Source organism: Acipenser ruthenus, chromosome 28, assembly GCF_902713425.1.
Source record: "Acipenser ruthenus chromosome 28, fAciRut3.2 maternal haplotype, whole genome shotgun sequence".
Taxonomy (NCBI): domain Eukaryota; kingdom Metazoa; phylum Chordata; class Actinopteri; order Acipenseriformes; family Acipenseridae; genus Acipenser; species Acipenser ruthenus.
Genome location: NC_081216.1, coordinates 11129039 through 11137207, shown reverse-complemented (window position 1 = coordinate 11137207; position 8169 = coordinate 11129039). Strand labels below are relative to the sequence as shown.

The 8169-nt window shown below is 44.4% G+C and overlaps 1 non-coding gene across 1 annotated transcript; it reads left to right on the top strand.

Annotated features, from left to right (window-relative positions):
- Positions 1-3581: 3581 nt before the first annotated feature.
- Positions 3582-3666, top strand: trnal-uaa (transfer RNA leucine (anticodon UAA)). The gene has a single exon. It is a non-coding gene; the product is annotated as a tRNA-Leu (tRNA).
- Positions 3667-8169: the final 4503 nt, after the last annotated feature.

The following is an 8169-nucleotide window of genomic DNA, read 5'->3' as shown; positions in this document are numbered from 1 at the left end:
GTTCTTTGGCAAAAATCACAAATGGAGTAGTACTTTTTATATAAATTCTTCTTTCTATAGGTTTATAGACTAATTTCAAATCATTTTTATATTGTTCATCGGGAGCCTTGTCGCCTTTCTGATCTAGTCCTTTTCCGAGCAGGACATCGTTCATGGTCGTTATTACATCCGGAAGGGTTTCATAATATCCTTTTGGGATAGTATAATCACGTTTTATGGCCTTTTCTATACCGAAAGTAATAAAAGTGCTTTCATTAAGGTGTATATTATCCCAGGTATGGGGATATTGAATCTCTGCTAAGCAAACTTCCCATTTTCCCGGTAGATTCATTGTTTTTACCAACTTGGTAGTAAAATTGGATATAGCGTTTTTAGGGAAAACATCCTGTGATGCGTTACTAGGCAGAGTCACATAAAAAGAGTCTTGAGACATCTTGAATAATGTTTTAAGTGTAATTAAATAACCCCTGGACTTGTTAACTCTTTAGATCCACCACCTGATGCCCAGCGACCCAACTGTTAAATTTTTCAGGCCAACCGGACCATTTTATGAGAAGACTTTTTACCATTTTCCTTTTTCCTTATCTATCCTAAACAACCTATCAGTCTTGACATTTATTTTCTGCAATTCTGGTTCATAAAAGGTGCCATTTATAGCCTCTCCATTATAATCACATAGTTTATACACCGGTGGAAATCTTGGTATACATTCTGTTATAGTAAAAATCTCTGCCGTAAACGTCTGTTCATAGCCTTTTATAAAGGGAGCTCTTAACTTTGAAATTCTGACGTTGTCACCGACTGTAAACTTAAACTTTATATGTTTAGGGCTTTTCTTCTTAGAGTATAAAGTTTTAAACACTTTAAATGAATTATCTTCATTAACTTCTGAAGGTTTCATTTGAATACTACGGTGGAAGGAGTTATTATAAGCCTGAACCATTTCTTGTAGTTTATCCATATACTTGTGAGTGTTAAAAGCAGTGAAATATTTCCACATTTTTGTTTTCAGAGTCCTATTGTATCTCTCAACAATAGAGGCTTTTAGTTTGTTCCCCGTGGTAAAGTGTAGAATATTATGTTTTTTTAGCATGTGCTGAAATGCTCTGTTTAGAAATTCTGTCCCTTTATCAGTTTGTAGTTTTTTAGGTTTCCTGCCCGTGCTGAGGATCCTCTTGAACGCCTCTGTCACAGTCTTAAATGACTTATTTTTCAATGGTATTATCCAGGCATATTTGGATAAGATATCTATACATGTTCATCTCTTAACCCTTTGCAGTCCATTTATTAAGTGCGTGTCAGGCACGTCAGGTCCAATTTATTTTCACACGCGCAGTTAATTTTAGACGCGCTGTTTAAAAGTATTTTTCATTTTCACAGTCAAACAGGTTTAAAAGGCCCTGCATATCAACAAAGCACTCACTAGGCATCTCCAGCCCCACCCCACCCTTTCATTCGCTATCGCTTTCACATATGCTAAGAAATAAATAATAATAATAATAATAGTCGTACATACCGATCAATCATCTCCTGATCACTCGTTTTATCACCAAACTCCTCAATAATGCGATCCAAGTCATTATTTTATTACTATAACATCTCAAAAAAGCTCTGCAAATGTCCATGATAGTCTCTGTGCGGTGATGCAGTACCATCCAGCTTGTTTCCTTATGACCGCCCATATGGGATGCCAGGGGCAAGTATGACTAATCATGAGATACACCCTTTTGTTTTTTTTAGTTTTTTTTCGACTTGTCTCGGCTCCTGTCGCTCCCACTCGGCCGTTGAATGGTTGTCTTGGCTTTTTCCGGAGAAAAAACGACTAGAAACCCGTTTTTTGCGTTTTTTTGATGATGTCGGACAGGGTCCGACAATGGACCTGATAGGAATAATTGCAATGTCGGACTAGGTCCGACATAGGACCGCAAAGGGTTAAAAACCTAGCCAGGTTATAAAAACAGACATCAGTCACATAAGCATACAAAACAATGATATGTATACATTTGCAGTCTTCTATTTCATCAAACATGTTAGGTAATATATTCATTAAAAATGCATTTAAGGGGTTACAGTGTTTTACATGCATATCTACCAACTCTAGCCATTCTTGAGCATCAACATCTTTATGGATTAAATCAGTTACACTTTTTAAATTGTTGAACATTTTTACATTTACGGGGATCAGGTTTTGAAAAAGTGTCTTACAAGCCACTTTCTCAGCTATTAACTCAAACAACAGCCCCTCCATGGTTTTCCTCAGTTTGCTGGAGTCTGGACGTTCCCCATTTTCAAAGTCATAGGCTCCGTAATAAGCTAAAGGAGCTTGGGGGTTAGTAAAATTGCGATGGTAAAAAGCTTTGGTTATTTTGTTAACAATGTCTCGGGTCTTGTCATCCAGGGCTTCTTGTGGATGGCTCAGTTTACGTCTAATGCTGTGTTCTGGTCTTAGCTCTGTTAAAATATCTTCCACCAGTTTCTGAAGTTTTGTCAAAGATGGATGGAAATTGAAACAAGCTAGAACTTTAGCCACCAGAAGCTTCAGCCACGGGATGTGTATTTTTTCTAGTATTTCTTCAAAATGTTGATCAAAATAATCGGGGTTCGCTTCATAAAGGCAACTGTGTCTCAGTTGGCTCGGGTGGTCAATTTCGCAACCGCGGCAATTTTTCACCATATCACGGTCAATGATCACTTCCAATAGAGAAGCCAGGAGACCCCTAGAGATCTTTAATACTTTTTCAAAAGAGATGCCTAAAGGACCGTCGACGTCGTCAGACTCTGCAGGGTTGAGGAGGGGAACATTTTCAAAGTCTTTTATAAGCCGGGTCATTTCTTCAGTGGTCCAATCCATCTCAAGATCGCTAGGTTCAAGAACAGCATTTTCAAAGAAGTATCTAAAGTTTGCAGAAGACATGGCGTCAGACTCCTTCAATCAAAAGGGTGTGTGGGGGCCCCCCTTTAGTATGCTCCCTGAGATCATGTGTCAGCCTAGGAGGGGTGAGGACGCCTCTGGCCCCATGGGGGATCCTTTGAGACGGCCTATCAGAGATCCATGAATGGGGGATCCATGGGGCACCGCCCCTAGGGGCGTTTTCTGAGTTACCCTAAAACATCCACCCCCTCTCTCTCATTGGGGTCTATTTTCACTTCAGTCCACAGAGGAGTATGTACAGTACACAGAGGATCCTTGGGACACATGCTTAAAGGCCCCTTGCTTGGACTCTCTTGAACCTTTTTCACAGTCTGTGGTTTCTTTAGCATCTGAGGAAGGGCTAATGTGCATTTTTTTAAAGGCTTTTATAAGTTCAGACATTTGCCGATCCTCAAGATCCACTTTCTCAGAGCAGGAACTAACGCCGGTATGAGACATCTTGTGTAACACTCTAATAAACTGCACCAAATATTTTCCTCCTTTTATGAGGTCTGAAAACATGTCCCGACTTGCCCTTTTTAAAAACAAAAACAAAAACCCTTCGTAGTCTCGATCATTTCAACCTTTTGCTCAAACACCTAACCACCTTGAGTCTCTCAACCCCAGTAAGCTTAATCCTTATTTTTTATTTATTAATGTTTTAAGAAAAACTGTTGTGGCCGAGTGGTTAAGGCGATGGACTTAAGATCCATTTGATTCAATTGTCAGCGTGGGTTCAAATCCTACCAACAGTAATTATTTTTATTTCAAACTCTTTTACATTTATAAATATTTAATGTTTATAAGCGCTTGTGAAATACATAGGGGTCTGTTTATATATATTCCATACTCCTATATAAAATCCAAGCCCCCTCATTATATATTCATAAATTCATAAATCCACGCCCCTTTATTATTATTATTATTATTATTATTTATTTCTTAGCAGACGCCCTTATCCAGGGCGACTTACAATCGTAAGCAAATACATTTCAAGTGTTACAATACAAGTAATACAATAAGAGCAAGAAATACAATAACTTTTGTTCAAGCAAAGTACAAGTGTGACAAACCACAATTCAATAATACAGCAGATAATAGTGATAGTTACATCAGGATATGATTAAATGGTGATAGTTACATCAGGATGTGATTAAATACAAAGTACTACAGGTTAAACACTTGGCAGATTACAGTATTCTGAAGTACAGGATTAAATGCAGTAAAATAGGGGGCAGATAAGAGCAAAATAAAGCACATTTAAATGAAGGGTGATAGTGTCCCAGGATACAAACAGAGGAGTTCTACAGGTGCTCTTTGAAGAGGTGAGTCTTGAGGAGGCGCCGGAATGTGGTCAGGGACTGGGCAGTCCTGACATCTGTAGGAAGGTCATTCCACCACTGCGGAGCAAGGGTGGAGAAGGAGCGGGCTCTGGAGGCAGGGGAGCGTAGCGGAGGTAGAGCTAGTCTTCTAGTGCAGGAGGAGCGGAGAGGTCGAGTGGGGGTGTAGGGAGAGATGAGGGTCTGGAGGTAGCTGGGTGCAGTCTGGTCAAGGCATCTGTAGGCTAGTACAAGAGTCTTGAACTGGATGCGAGCGGTGATCGGGAGCCAGTGGAGCGAGCGGAGTAGTGGAGTAGTGTGGGCGAAGCGAGGCAGAGAGAACACCAGGCGGGCAGCAGAGTTCTGGATGAGCTGGAGCGGACGGGTGGCGGACGCAGGGAGGCCAGCCAGGAGGGAGTTGCAGTAGTCTAGGCGGGAGAGTACCAGGGCCTGGACCAGGAGCTGGGTAGCATAGTTGGTGAGGAAGGGTCGGATTCTTCGGATGTTGCTCAGGAAGAATCGGCAAGTGCGTGCCACAGTGGAGATGTGCTGGGAATAAGAGAGGCAGGGGTCCAGGGTGACTCCAAGGTTCTTAGCTGAGGAAGAGGGAGAGAGTGTGGTAGATTCCAGAGGAACAGAGATAGAGAGATCAGAGGAGGGGGAGGAGGAGGGAAATAAAAGGAGGTCAGATTTAGAGAGGTTGAGTTTGAGGTGATGCAAGTGCATCCAGGAGGAAATAGCAGACAGACAGGTAGAGATACGGGAGGGGATGGTGGAGTCAGAGGTGGGGAAGGAGACGAAAATCTGAGCATCATCAGCATAGAAATGGTATGAGAAACCATAGGATGCGATGAGGGGGCCCAGGGAGCGGGTGTAGAGAGAGAACAGGAGAGGACCCAAGACTGACCCTTGGGGGACTCCTGTTGAGAGAGGGCGAGGTGTGGAGGTTGCTCCACGCCAGGTTACCTGGTAAGTGCGGTTGGAGAGGTAGGAGGAGAACCAGGCCAGAGCAGTGCCAGAGATCCCCAGGTCAGCAAGAGATGATAGTAGAATAGAGTGATCAACAGTGTCAAAGGCAGCAGAGAGGTCGAGGAGAATTAGGACAGAGGAGAGAAAGGCAGCTCGGGCACACTTAAGTGAGTTGGTGACAGACAGGAGGGCGGTTTCAGTGGAGTGAGCAGAGCGGAAGCCAGATTGGAGAGGGTCAAGCAGAGAGTGGTTGGACAGGAAAGCAGAGAGCTGGCGGTGTACAGTCCGCTCGAGGGTTTTGGAGAGGAAGGGTAGGAGGGAGACAGGACGGTAGCTCTGGAGGGAGGTGGGGTCGAGGGTAGGTTTTTTGAGGAGGGGAGTGATAGAGGCTTTTTTGAAGGCAGAGGGAAAGATACCAGAAACTAGAGAGGTGTTGAGGAGGGAGGAGATGAAGGGGAGTAGAGCAGGAGCAGCAGCTTGAAAGAGGTGAGTGGGGAGGGGGTCCAAGGCACACGTGGTGGGTTTGTGACCCTGGAGCAGGGAGGAGAGGTCAGAGTCTGAGAGGGGCAAGAAGGTGGAGAAGGAGGGTGAGTTAGTAGGGGTTGCAGTGGGTGTAGGAGTTGGAGCGGGAGGGGGTGCGGGGGAGGGAGAGGTGTTAAAGAGTTTGCGGATATCTGAGATTTTAGAAGAGAAGAAGGAGGCAAAGTCATCAGGGGAGATAGAGGAGGGAGGAGGAGGGGGGAGGGTTTAGGAGGGAGGAGAAGGTAGAGAATAGTTTACGTGGGTTGTTAGTGGAGGCTTGGATTACAGATTGGAAATAAGCACATTTAGCAGAGGAGAGAGTAGAGGAGAAGGAGGAGAGGAGAGTGCGGTAAAGGTCTAGGGCAGCAGGGAGTTTGGTTCTCTTCCATTTCTTTTCAGCAGATCGCAGTGTGATTCTTGCCGAGCGGAGCGCAGAGGAGAGCCAGGGATGGGGAGGGGAGGGGCGAGCAGGTCGGGAGGTGAGGGGACAGAGGGAGTCGAGGGAGGAGGTGAGTGAGGAGAAGAGGGTGGAGGTAGCAGAGTCTACGGAGAGTTGTGAAAAGGAGTCGATAGGAGGGAGGTGAGAGAGAGCAGTGGAGGCAAGGACAGAGGGGGAGAGAGAGCGGAGGTTACGGCGAGAGGTGACAGTGGGGGTAGGAGGAGCAGGGAGAGGGGGGAGAGACAGAGAAAAAGAGATGAAATAGTGATCAGAGAGGTCCAGGGGGGTGACAGAGAGGGTGGAGGGGCAGCAGGCCCTGGAGAAGGTGAGGTCCAGTTGACGGCCAGCTTTGTGGGTAGGAGGGGACAGAGAGAGACAGAAGTCGAAGGAGTGCAGGAGAGGGAGGAATCCAGCAGAAGGGCTGGGGTTGGAGAGATGGATGTTGAAGTCACCCAACAGGACAGTCGGGGTAGACAGAGAGGGGAGGGAGAAGAGTAGATAGTCGAGTTCATCCAGAAAGTGAGTGAGAGGCCCAGGGGGGCGGTACAGAACAATGAGCAGGAGTTGACAGGGAAAGGTTAGTTGGACTGCATGAAATTCAAAGGTATTGACAGAGAGTGAGATGAGATCGGAGGGGACAGAAAAGAGTAAGGAGGGAGAGAGGAGAAGACCCGTCCCACCTCCCCGTCCAGTGAGACGCAGGGTATGGGACAGGACGTAGAGAGAGGACAGGGCAGCAGGAGTAACAGTGTTATCAGGGGACAGCCAGGTTTCAGTGAGAGCAAGGAAATCGAGCGAGAGGTGGGAGGCAAAGGCAGAGATGAAATCAGCTTTGTTAGCAGAAGAGTGACAGTTCCAGAGTGCACCAGAGAGTGTGCGGGAGGGGGGGAGAGGCAGAGAAATGAGGTTAGAGGGGTTGGAGGAGCAGCAGCGGAGGGAGGGCAGAGGACGAGGACGAGAGGACAGAACAGGGATGTGAGAGACAGTCATAGCAGGGCAAGCAGGACAAAAGGCACAGTAGGAGCAGTAAGGTGGAGGGTACAGACCTGACTAGTAGATAGCTTCTTCTAGAGCCCCGTTAGGTTTGGATCTATTGGAATAGCGTCTCAGCGCAGGCCTCCCCTTGCTGGACTCCCACAGCTAGACTCCCGGCTCTTTTGTTGAGGCTCTTCGGTTGGCTGGCGCTTCTGGCTGGCGCAGAAATAGGCTGCTTAATATATAAAGAACAACTGCATGGAAACCAATCAGATAGCAAATCAACTTCTATTCAATTAAACCACTCACCTGGTACTAATCACACACCAACTCAGCTAATTCAAACACCACCTTACAAAGTAACCAAATGTAGTTACTTAAAAATTACTTGAAGCAGGAACTTGCCTATCTGCCTCAGTCCCTGGTTCCTGTAGACTGACCACTATTATATGCCCACCCTTATTATATATTCATATTTTCACACACATAAGGTTAAAAGGTCAAAAGGATCATAAATCAGACTTTTGACATAAGATATAGTAATATTACTACTCATATCAAATTACTAATAAATAAATGTAAATATTATGCTGTTTGGGTCTAAAAAGAAGGCGAGTCAGATGTCCCCTTCATTCAATATATTTACGTTGAATAATTTCCCTTTGGCAAAAACTGAGAAATGTAAGTACCTTGGCATATTGTTAGATTCAATATCAAGCTTCACCAAGTATTGACTCAGGGGGGTGAATACTTATGCAACCAACAAATGTCTTTTTTTGTTTAATTAACTATTATTTTGCACCTTCAAAGTGTTAAGTATGTTGTGTAAATCAAATGGTAAAAATCCCAATTAAATCAATTTTAATTCCAGGTTGTAACACTAAAAAATGTGGAAAAGTCCAAGGGGGTGAATACTTATGCAAGGCACTGTAATAGATATGCAATTGATATTAAATTTACATTAAATTATTCCTTGTTACTTTCCATTAACATTTAACTCAGATTAACTGTATTTTCAATTAAAAACATCTAAA